This window comes from Triticum dicoccoides, chromosome 7B, assembly GCF_002162155.2.
Source record: "Triticum dicoccoides isolate Atlit2015 ecotype Zavitan chromosome 7B, WEW_v2.0, whole genome shotgun sequence".
Taxonomy (NCBI): Eukaryota; Viridiplantae; Streptophyta; class Magnoliopsida; order Poales; family Poaceae; genus Triticum; species Triticum dicoccoides.
Window position 1 is genome coordinate 370,361,954 of NC_041393.1, and position 12,987 is coordinate 370,374,940.

Below are 12,987 nucleotides of genomic sequence, written 5' to 3' on the forward strand. Positions count from 1 at the left end.
TTCCCTTTACCCTTTTTCTTGAAACTTGTGGTCTTGTTGACCATCAACACTTGATGCTCCTTTTTGATTTCTACCTCTGCATCCTTTAGCATTGCGAATAGCTCGGGAATAGTCCTTTTCATCCCTTGCATATTATAGTTCATCACAAAGCTCTTGTAGCTTGGTGGCAGTGATTGAAGAATTATGTCAATGACACTATCATTAGGAAGATTAGCTCCCAGTTGAATCAAGTGATTATTATACCCAGACATTTTGAGTATATGTTCACTGACAGAACTATTCTCCTCCATCTTGCAGCTATAGAACTTATTGGAGACTTCATATCTCTCAATACGGGCATTTGCTTGAAATATTAACTTCAACTCCTGGAACATCTCATATGCTCCATGACATTCAAAACTTTGTTGAAGTCCCAGTTCTAAGCCGTAAAGCATGGCACACTGAACTATCGAGTAGTCATCAGCTTTGCTCTGCCAGACATTCTTAATGTCATCAGTTGCATCTGTAGCAGGACTGGCACCCAGCGGTCCTTCCAGGATGTAATTCTTCTGGGCAGCAATGAGGATAATCCTCAAGTTACGGACCCAGTCCGTGTAATTGCTACCATCATCTTTCAACTTAGCTTTCTCAAGGAACGCAATAAAATTCAACGGAACAACGACACGAGCCATCTATCTACAACAGACATAGACAAGCAAAAAATACTATGACTGACAGTAGAATGGGGGGTAGGTATGGAGAGGCAAGATCCTAGCTATGGATGAGTTGTACACACAAGAGATTTACGAGTTTAGGCCCTTCTCGGAGGAAGTAACATCCCTACGTCTCAGAGCCCAGAGGCGGTCGATTGGATTATAAGTGCATGAGTTACAGGGGTGCGAACCCTTTACACTGAGGAGGGGGGTGGCTTATATAGAGTTCGCCAGAACCCTCCGGCCCTCAGTTATGCAGGGTTTAAAGTACATTAAGATAGGGGGTTACTGGTAACACCCACATAAAGTGCTATGAAGACCATAAAAGCTACTTAATGACAGACCGTTGCGTGTAGAATGACTTTAGATCTCCTGGCCATCGAGTGGTTAGCTCCATGGTCGAGTGGTTATCTTCATCGTCGAGTGTCCTCGAGTCCGTCGAGTGGATCACCTCTAGGTCGACTGACAGGTAGTTTCTTCTAGAGATGTCCTTGGGTAGGATAGCTTAGACAGGTCCATGACCCTACCCTAGGTACATGACTTCATCATTAGTCCCCGAATGGATCGAGGTTTGAGTGAGGAAGGAGTTGGTAATTTTCCGACCTATTTTCCGTGTTCTGAGTATGTCACATTCTGGATCAATGACCTTTTTTAGCGATGGCATCAACTTTTCTTTCAGTCGCCTTGATCCATTCTTTTCCTCTGTCGAGTGAACTTTTGAACTTGGTGGACTTCCGAGCGACGGATCGCAAGGAATCTGCCGCCTGACAGGTTGCTCTGCTATTAGCGGATTTAGTGGGATCCGAATTTTGGGAAGCGCGTGAAGCGGAGAGGGCCACGGTTCTCGGATGGGATAAGGCGAAGACGCCTCAATTTCCGTGCCGACTTTTTCGCCACGTATCGCGCGCGCGACAATTTTGGGATTTGACAGGATCGCCTGGGCCTACATGTCAGCCATTTGGAAGTGTCCTTTATATAAGGTGCCGGACGGGGGTTTTTGAATAGTGTGTCTCCATTCCCCTCTCCACTTTCCTCTACTTCGCCCGCTGCGCCCGCTTTTTCCTCCACCCATCCACTCCTCGCACGCCTCGCCGGCGATGTTGGTGAAGGAGAAGACGGCGGCCTTGGAGCGAGCGAAGAAGGCTACGGCGACAGCGAAAGCAAAGGGGAGAGCGACCAGTCGGGGTGGATCTTCATCGCGGTCCCGCCTGCCGCAAGGTTGGGTCCAAGGAGATTGGATCCGCTCGACCATCACCCAGAAGGATCTCGACGATCTGGCCAATGAGGGACTGATCCCCCATGGGTCAGCAAGACTTCCGGGGACCGAGTGGCAACCGCAGCCGCTGGAGGGTGAGTGCGTTCTCTTAGCCACTCATGTAGATCGCGGGTTCTCTCTGCCACCGAATCTTTCCTTCCGAGGGTTTCTGAACTTCTTTGGGGCACAACTCCACCATTTCACTCCCAATTCCATTGCCTACCTCGCCGCTTTCGTGTCCCTGTGCGAAAACTTCCTGGGTTGTCGCGCGCACTGGGGACTCTTTAAGCACATATTCACTTGTCGCTCTCAGACGGTGAAAAAGGCGAGTCCGGATGATGAGAGGACCAAGGTTATCTAGATGTGTGGGGGGCTTGGGATCCAAATGAGGAGTAAGAGTGCTTTTCCAGCCATGACCCTTCCTGAGTCGGTTAGAGGGTGGCAGACGACCTGGTTCTACTGCCAAGACGAGTCGACGTCGGGGCAGTCGACTGGTCTCCCTCCGTTCTCCATGGACCGAGTGAACAAGCCATCTTCCCTGAAGGTACTTCCGGAAGAAAAGGCTCAGGTTAAAATGTTGGTGGAGCGTGTGGTTCAACTCATTCGCGACGGTGTCACTGGCATGGATCTTTTGGAGGTTTTTCTTCGACGGTGCATTCAGCCGCTCCAGTACCAAGGTCACCCGATGTGGTTGTACTCTGGTACCGAGGACACCACTCGGGTCCACCCAGAGGAGGTTGACAACGCCACACTAGAGAGGTGGATGACTGCCATCACGGGGAACAAAGATAACCCTCGTGGGGCTAGGAGGATCCCACCACTCGACCAGTCTTATCAACCAGACACGGTATGACCATTTACTCCCGGTGGTGCTCCTGTTTCATTCACTTTGTTTCATTGCCAATCGGTCGATTAACATTTGTCTTGTCTCATTGTTTGTTAGGCCACCACTGAGTTGTACTCGATGCCCAATGGGGCGCAGGCACCAACTGAGGAGGAGGAAGGAAGTGGAGGTGAAAGTCAAGAGGAGTGGGAATCGTATGGCGATGAGGGTGATGAAGATGGTGATTCCGATGAGGAATAGGAGGAGGAAGTCGCGCCTCCCCATTCTGAAAGGAGATCCAAGCTTGTCCATGACCCTGCAGTCGAACGTGGCAAGGGGACTGTGCCTGTTGTACAGTCGACCAAGCGTCCTCGGACGACCTCTCCGGCACCGACTGAGAAAGCGCCGAAGCAATCTCGAGTGGTGCCGTCAAAGCCGACGAAGGCCTTGCCGAAGATGAAGATGGCGATTCCCACTATTTCTAGGTAATGATGTAACTTGCATCTTCTTGTTTCTCATGAATTTACTCTTGGTCAATTTGTTCGTTGACTGACTGATTTCTAGAGCTGCGGTGCTGCGACTTCTGAGACCTCGACCAAACCTGAAGATCAAGAGATGGAGGATGTTGTTACTTCTAACCCTGGTATGACCTTTGTAGTTTCGTTTTCAGTCGACAGGATCTTCATTTTTAACTTTGAATCTTTTCTGTAGCTCCACCTAGTATCGTCATTGATCTTCCTGATGATGATGACGAGGAACCACTGAGGCAGAGGAGGAATAGGAGAGCGTCTGCTGATAAGACAGCTCAGGTCGTATTAGCACCTGAGACGTTGGTTGCGGAGGGGGACAATGTCACTCGGCCTACCGTATCCTTTGCGGTGCCGCTGACGAGTGCTCGCCCTTCATCGTCGAGTGCTGATCAGCCTTCACTTTTCTCTACCCACCACGTCCCAGAAGACCAAGCAAGCGCTGCTAGAGAAGCCATACGCCAGGTGGGGGTTATGATGGAACAAGTGAAGGCGATCCGAGACGCCAGTCAAGCGGCTTATGACGCCAGTTCATCCCTTCAGAGCAATGTTCAGGTTGGTCGATCACCGCCTGTTCTATTAGGATATGATATCTGAAAACTTTTCTTTCTGAAAATCTTAGTATCTGTCGTACGCCCACTGGGTGTGTCAGTTGAATATCTGGATTGGTGGGGGCATGCTGAGTGCACCCACTGGGTGTAGTCCCCAAGGCTATGGTGGACCGCTGGCAGTCGACCATAGTCTTAATGCCTTGAACTTTTTCTCATTGCTTGTTTTACTCGATCTGGTCGATTGGAATCGTAAACCGGTGGGGGCACGCTGAGTGCACCCACTGGGTGTAGTCCCCGAGACTATGGTCGACTGCTGGCAGGCGACTACGGTCTGAAGAACACTCTCTCTTTTTTTGAACTGTGACTAACTGTTGGTGGTTAGCCTTTCTGTCTTTTTCGGTCGACTGATCGACTCTAGCTGATAGAACCAGTGGGGGCACGCTGAGTGCACCCACTGGGTGTAGTCCCCGAGACTACAGTTGAATGTTTAGATTCGGCTATAGTCTTAGAAATACTACGCCTTTTCTCTTAGTCACTCGGAAGTGATCTATTTTTGATGTTTGTCGATTGATCCTTCGCAGAAATCTTGTGAGCTTGCAGCTTGTTATACTGAATTGGAGAACAAGCATATTCAGCTTGAACTTGATCTGAAGCTTGTCCAAGAGAACTTCACGAAGGTGAAGGAGGAGGCAAAAGGTATGTTTGGTGCAAACCTCGACGACTGCCTTTGTTCCTTGATCGCTCCTGAGCTTGATCTCACTGTTATTTTGCAGACAAACTAAGGGACTCTCTAAAGAAGAAGGATCTTGAACTCGCTGAGGCGCAGAAAGCAGCTTCGGAAAAGACCAAACTCACAGAAGAAAAGTTGGCTTCCGTCAGCAAACTTGAAGAGGAGAATACCAATCTGAAAGCTGCTCTCGACACGGCTAACAAGTATGCCAGTCGACTGAAGAGTGACAAGTTGGCCTTGAGTGATAAGGCTAGTGAGCTGGCTGGAAAGAAGAATGACTTGGAGATTTATCTGGGGGGGCTCGCCAAGAAGTTGTTCCTCATGCTTGAAGGTAACCCCTTATATCCGACTGGTAACACTGACTTATAGTAGAAATGTTGACTTATCCTTGGATCGTATCCGCAGAATTCTGCCAAAGCTTTGAAGAGGAGACTAGTCGAGTGGAGACTAGCTTGGATCCTATCAACTCTCCTGTGAAGGATGAAGCCGCCATGAACGTGCTCCGACTCGAGTCTCGCGTTGCCGCTGTGGTCGACTATATTGCAAGGCTGAAGGTTGCAACGTCGCGCATCGACACGGTACTCTGGCCAAGATAAACACTTCAGAACAACCTCAAGTCTCTGATGACTCGACTGAATGAAGTTCCAAGTCGAGTGCAAGAATGGAAGAAGTCTTCTGCCAGGTGCGGTGCTGAGTTGCTCTATCTCTGGTCCGTGTTCACTGCAAAGATGCGAGAGGGGACAAACTGGCAGCTCTCAAGGTGGCCAATACCAAGAAGCATGACTTCCGATCCTTCATGGAGATCTTCATCGCTGTTGCCACTCGGATCGCTGATGGAATTGACCTGGACGAGTTTGTTGCGCCTTCTAGCCCTCCATAGGAGGGGTAAAAAACTTCTATGCTCGATGCTTTAAATTTGCCTCGGTATGCCGAGTGGTTTTTGTAACCGATAAACTTTAACAGGCTTAGCGCCTGAGCACTTCTGGTTCCATAAGACGTTATCTGAACTTGGATTTGACGTTGAATACGTTTGCATCTGCCTCCGAATGAACATTGTCTTTCGCTCGGTCTATATGCTGTTGTTTGAAATGCTTTTTTGCAGGTAAGGATGAAGCACAGATTGCAATCGACTCATACTTCGTCATACTTAGGCGAGCACTGGCCTGCAGCTAAGCCCCCGAGTGGGAGGTCTGCTCTCCACTCAGTAGGATTTTCAAAAACTTAGGCGAGCACTGGGCAGCAGCTAAGCCCCCGAGTGGGAGGTCTGCTCTCCACTCGGTAGGATTTTCAAAAACTTAGGCGAGCACTGGGCTATAGCTAAGCCCCCGAGTGGGAGGTCTGCTCTCCACTCGGTAGGATTTTCAAAAACTTAGGCGAGCACTGGGCTATAGCTAAGCCCCCGAGTGGGAGGTCTGCTCTCCACTCGGTAGGATTTTCAAAAACTTAGGCAAGCACTAGGCTGCAGCTAAGCCCCCGAGTGGGAGGTCTGCTCTCCACTCGGTAGGATTTTCAAAAACTTAGGCGAGCACTGGGCTGCAGCTAAGCCCCCGAGTGAGAGGTCTACTCTCCACTCGGTAGGATTTCCGTGGCGTACCTCTGAAGAAGAAGGTAACATTCGACCTGCACCTCGTCCTCCTTGCGGGTCGCACGTTGTGTTTGTGGCATAGCTCGGAAGGAGAGGGTAGCAGTCGACCTCCACCTCGTCCTCCTTGCGGAGCGCACATTGCATTTGAACTTAGGCGAGTGCTATGCTGCAGCTAAGCCCCCGAGTGGGAGGCTGGCTCACCACTCGGCAGGATTTTGTTTAAACTTAGGCGAGTACTTGGACTACAGCTAAGCCTTCGAGTGGAAGGCTGGCTTACCACTCGGTAGGATTTTTTTTAACTTAGGCGAGTACTTGGACTGCAGCTAAGCCTCCGAGTGGAAGGCCGGCTTACCACTCGGTAGGATTTTGTTTAAACTTAGGCGAGTACTTGGACTGCAGCTAAGCCTCCGAGTGGAAGGCTGGCTTACCACTTGGTAGGATTTTGTTTAACTTAGGCAAAACGGATTCGCAGCTAAGCCCCCGAGTGGGAGGCTGGCTCACGACTCGGTAAGGATTTTTTTACAGACTTAGGCGAAATGGATTCGCAGCTAAGCCACTCATTGGGGGATTGCTTTATGCGGACAAAAGTAACGACAATTACTGGGAAAATTATGAAGCTCTTGTCTTTGATAAATAAACTACAGAAGTACTTTTATTACAACTCATCCGAGTGAATACTTAAGTATAAAAGGGGCGGAGCAGCTCCGCGTTCCAAGCTCGGGGCTCGTCGATCTGGTGCTCGACATTGTAAAGATGGTATGCTCCATTGTGGAGAACCTTGGTGACGATGAAGGGGCCTTCCCAAGAAGGAGCGAGCTTGTGTGGTTTCTGCTGATCCACTCGGAGAACCAAATCTCCTTCCAGGAAGGCTCGACTCCTCACATTTTTTGGCGTGGAAGCGACGCAAGTCCTGTTGGTAAATGGTCGATCGGATCAAAGCCATCTCCCTTTCTTCCTCTAGAAGGTCGACTGCGTCCTGCCGGGCTTGTTCTGCTTCAGACTCGGTGTAAAGCTCGACTCGGGGAGCGTTGTGAAGCAGGTCACTCGGCAAGACCACTTCAGCTCCGTAGACCAAGAAGAACGGAGTTCTCCCAGTCAACTGGTTAGGCGTGGTCCTTAACCCCCAAAGCACTGACGGAAGCTCGTCGAACCATGCACCAGCTGCGTTCTTGATATCACACATCAATCAGGGTTTCAATCCTTTGAGAATCAAGCCATTTTCTCGTTCTGCCTGTCCATTCGACTGAGGATGAGCGACTGAAGCATAGTCGACTCGTGTGCCCTGAGATGTGCAAAATGCTCTGAATTCCTCGGAATCGAAGTTTGACCCGTTGTCAGTGATGATACTGTGTGGGACTCCATGTCTGAATATCAACTCTCTGATGAAGCTGACAACAGTGCCCGCATCAAGGTTCTTGATGGGTTTAGCTCCAATCCACTTGGTGAACTTGTCGACTGCTACCAGCACATGGGTGTAACCGCTTCTGCCTGTTTTCAGGGGTCCAACCATATCCAATCCCCATACAGCGAAGGGCCAGACGAGTGGTATGGTCTTTAAAGCTGAGGCGGGCTTGTGTCACATATTGGAGTAAAATTGACATCCCTCACACTTGTCGACTATCTCCTTTGCCATTTCATTCGCTCTTGGCCAGTAAAACCCGGCTCGGTATGCTTTGGCTACAATGGTCCGAGAGGACGCATGATGGCCACAGGTACCAGAGTGTATGTTGTCAAGGATTATTCGACCTTCTTCCGGCGTTATACATTTTTGACCAACTCCAGTCGCGCTTTCCCTGTACAACTGTCCCCTTATCACGGTAAAGGCTTTAGATCGGCGGACGATTTGTCGAGCCTCTTCTTCATCCTCCGGGAGCTCTTTCCTTAATATATACGCGATATATGGCACTGTCCAATCGGGAGTGATCACCAACACTTCCATGATCAGGTCGACCACTGCTGGAACTTCAACTACAGTCGGATCTGTGACACTCTTAGGCTGCGGAGCTTCTTCGGTAAAAGGATCCTCTTTAACTGATGGAGTGTGGATATGCTCCAAAAACACGTCACTGGGAATACCTTCTCTCTTGGAACCTATCTTCGCCAAATCATCAGCCGCTTGATTCTTCAGTCGGGGTATATGATGGAGCTCTAACTGACGGTGTCCTGGACTAGGGGGGTACTCAACGCGTCGTCTCCTGATCAGTTGGATTGGGCCGAGGACCCCCATGGCCGTATACTCATGGGCCAGTCCGGACAACTGCTGCATACAAGGAAGAATCCACAAGACTTGGCGATCAAGACAAGGACTCCTCCCCCGCCGGCGTATTCGGCTAGGACTCTTGTTATCCTAGGCCTCTGGTGCATTATATAAACCGGGGCCAGGCTAGTCGATAGACATATACAACAATCATACCATAGGCTAGCTTCTAGGGGTTAGCCTCTCTGATCTCGTGGTAGATCAACTCTTGTACTACCCATATCATCAATATTAATCAAGCAGGAGTAGGGTTTTACCTTCATCGAGAGGGCCCGAACCTGGGTAAACATTGTGTCCCTTGCCTCCTGTTACCATTGATCCTAAGACACACTGCTTGGGACCCCCTACCCGAGATCCACCGGTTTTAACACCGATATTGGTGCTTTCATTGAGAGTTCCGCTGTGTGATCGACGAAAGGATCAATGGCTCGATTGTAGGTCAACTGCAACATCGGTTTCTTCGTCACCAGCTCGACTGGTCACCTTGGCTTGACCGAGGACTGCGCCCTACCTCCGATCGTCATGTTCGGATGAAGGCCTTCATCAACACCAACTCCGATCTCTACCAAGATCATGGAAGAGTCATCCATGGAGCTCGGGGGCTCAACATCAACATTGCCCTCAAGCGACCGTACTGTTTTTCTGGACAGCAAACTTGTATCCGCCGCCACCGTCTCCTCGAGTGTCGCTTAAACGATTACTTCGGTGGAATTATGCGGAATTAAGTCTACAACAACCCTGCAAAAATTTTGTCGAGTTTCGATGGAGGAATCTCCGGCAATCTCCGATATACCGGAGCCCTGTTGAATCTGGACGAGAATCCGGACGAGTTTAGGGCGTGGTATCCAGCATCTAGCTCGGATGTCCTTTGGAGGATCCAACCGTTGATTTGCTGCGGAATTCCCATATCTACCACCTGCCAAAAATTCAGCTCGATCCGACCGTCCAAACTCCGGGAAACTTCCAATTAGTGCATTACTTTTTGGATCTGTTTTCTGCGCGAGAACGAATCCGACCCGAATTCATCTTCTTTATGAACGGGATCTCGGACATCCTTTTTGAAGGAAGTTTTCGTATGGGGTGTTGTGTTTTATTCTCAAACACATCCCAGTAGTATTAAAAGTATTCTTGCAATACAAACTTCACCGTCGCGCCGGTGTCAAACCAGCCCGACAACATCACTCCACGGCGGCCGACCTGTGTTAGACACGTCGTCGCTTTGTTGAGCCGAGCTCAATTTCTTCGGATCATCATCTTGGCCAGCCGAACAATAGTTCGGCATCGCGAAGGATAAATCTTCACCAACATCGCCGCCCCACGGATTACACGGAGCGGGCACACCTGCATTGCCACACGGTCACTTCATCAAGCCGGCATCGACCACGTCACGACCTGCATCGCTGGGCCGGCGGCTTCATCATCTCTTCATCAACCTACTCCGGAGACTTCGGCGTCGCTGGCCGACTAGCTCCGTCACGTTAGCTGGACCGAGGGCTTTGCCTCGGCGAGCCAACCTTTGCCAGCATCGCCATGCCGTTGCTTTATCGCCCATCAGGCAATAGGTGTGCGGATCGAGTCTCAATTTTGGGAATCACCTTTCTTCGGATTGCTACAACAAATAAGCCAGGTGCTATTAATCCTAGTATTTTTTTGCTTGTTAGGGTTCATTTTCCCAATGAATTATTACTCTGGTTTGTCCGTCATATGTATACAGGTCTATCAAATGGTGACCGCATTAACGATGGTCGCATGGTGGTTCGGTCAGTTTTCGTACATAGTCCGGTGAACGCCGCATCCGGAACTCGAACCGACCTGTGAATTCAGGCCTTGCCATGCCTTTACCGCATCACGCTGCTGCCCTGCATCGACATTGACTTCGGCGCCAGGCCATATTTATTTTATTTCTCACTTTGCATAAATTATTTGTTATGCAATGATTTTTTTATTTTTTTATTATTACTATTATCTCCGGTTTGCACTATTTTTTGTGCACAGGAAAATGATCCAGCCGGACTATATCCTTTGGCGTCACCTCGGCTGGACGGGGGGCTTCGTCAACACTTCATTACCCCATGCCAGGGACTTCGGCATCACCCTGTCGTCCTGCATTGACCGTGCTATGTCACCACTTCGGAGTGCCGAGCTCTTTGCTCCGCCACCTCGGGACCTGCTCGGGGATGGAACCTTGTCCCGCATCAAGCTCGGACCGCGTCATCAATACCGAACACATTAACCAGCTAAGTTGTCTTCATGCTCAAAGTTTTAAATTTTTAACTTGTGTTCGGCTCAGCCAAGCATTATACTTTTTTGGAAAAAAGTTGCTTGTAAAAATTTCCTTGTCCAAACTTTGTTTGTGATGCGCAAATTCAAATACCCCGTTTACTTGGGGCTTCCTTCATGAAGCTTTTTCCTCTTGTATATGGTTATACTTGTACGGCTTCGTTCCTTGTTCATGTATTACGCCTACGTTCCCGATTGTTCGGCTAGGGAGTAAAGGGAGCACCTCCGTGATTGTCACGATCGGGTCAACCGAGCCGGACCTCAGACTGGGTGAAGCCGAAAGCTAGCGCTCTTATTGTTTTCAATCATGGTCGGCACACAACGGAACTCATGAGTACAAAAAATCTATTGCACAAGTCTCATAATAACAATGAGCACCGAAGAAAGGTATCGGTGGGGGTACTATTTTCTTCGAAGATGCTTCTTACACTTCGCAGTAATATAGCATAAGTTCCCTGAGCGCGCTTTGTCTGTTACAGCCTTATGGCCTGATTGCCTGGTTATTGGAAACACCGTCGATATTCTCGAAAGATGGAGTACATAACACTTTTCGGTCGTTGACCAAAGAGGGAGAAGCCGACGGTCGGTTAAGACGCGTTTAAAGTTCGGTTGAACATAGATATGATATAAGTACTTCGGTACATGCAATCATTCTTTTACCGAAGTCACTTGGGGGCTCTTAAATTTATATGAGCCGTTTTATGATAAGTGTTTTTCTTCTTAGTCGTTGAAAAGTTTTTATTATTATTTATCACTCCTTTTTTCGACACAAGTGTGCGGTCACTAGCCGGGGAGCCTAATTTCTCTCTCAAAGCCGCTACAGTTTAGTTTGCTAAACTGGCCTAGTAAGAAGTACTCCGCCTTCGGGATAGGAGGTTGAAGCCGTAGGATGACCCGCTTGAAGTTTTGAGATAGGATGTGTCATGTTAAAGCACGGCAAAAGCACCTTTTTTTTTCTAAAGTCTAATTTTCGGATTGGCTCCGAACACTTGATCTAGTTCGGACATTAACCTTTTGAATAAGTTTTTTGGCTTTTCGAGCCCATCGCACTTTTAAACTATTTCTGTGTTTTTAGCACAAGTCTCACAGTGCAACGCCAGACACCTTTAGAGATTCGGCAAAAACATTGTTGGATATTGCTATATATGCGTCGGTTTTGAATTGTGTCTTCGGTCAATAGTTGGGTTGCCCGGCTCCTGCGCTTGCCTCCTATGTTCCGCTTTGTTCGGCTAGGTGTGCAAAGGGAGAACCACTGCGATTGTGCTTCCAACTCACATGGTTAAGCACCTCAGTGGAGAAAGCCGAAAACTGACTGTCACAATAAGCGTAAACTGGTCGGCGATCCGATGACGGTGTTAAACGACGGGCCATTCATAATAATGGCCGAAGTGTTTACGGCTTGACCTCGACTGTCGCCGAACACTACCGGGGGCTATTAACTGGCCTCCCAAACTAAATCCTCGATATTTTGCTCTTACATTGGAGCTGAGGTTTCATGATCATGCTTAGCATGACAACCCAAAGAAAGGAACCGACAGCGGGACTATTTTCTTTGGAAGACATTTCTTCTGTTAAACAGTAATATAACATGTCTCTCCATGTACCTTTGTTTATAAAACCGTGTGGCCAGATTGCCTTGTTTGTTGTAAATCTTTGCCCTCATAAAGGCTTTATAAAGTAGGACAAACACTCCTCGGCTATTGGCCGAGGAGGTGGAAGCCGATGGTCGGTCAACAAAGTTTTGTACAATGCAGATCCGAGCATTAATGACATAAGGTACTTGGATACATAGAGTCATTACACATAATTTGTGATTTTACTATGGATATCAATCCTTAATTCGGCCACCCGTGCCCGCATTAAGGCTCGGGGGCTACTGGGCTTTGGGCTTATTATTTACAAATATTAAAGGGGCACATCGATCCCCTGATCTAGTGTTGCCACCCGACCAGTGTCTCGGGGGCTACTGCATTGCCTGTCCAATGCAGAAAATTTTAAGTGTAATACAGTCTCCGAGGAGATTTTGATCCTCAGGTTGGTCGGCCGCACCCAACCTGAGTCTTGAGGACTGAGCATGCCGCTTTTTGTGTCCCGAGGTATTCTGTCGAGCTAGGACTTGATCCTCAGACCGATTTTGCAAATCAACCTGAGTCTCAGCGGCTACGGGGATCAGCGGTCTTATGTCATCATTCATGTGCATCTCGGGTTTTAGACCGATACCCACCTTGAGGGCTACTGGCACCAATCAAAAATATTGACAAAAATCGGCCCACATTCGGGGTGGTGC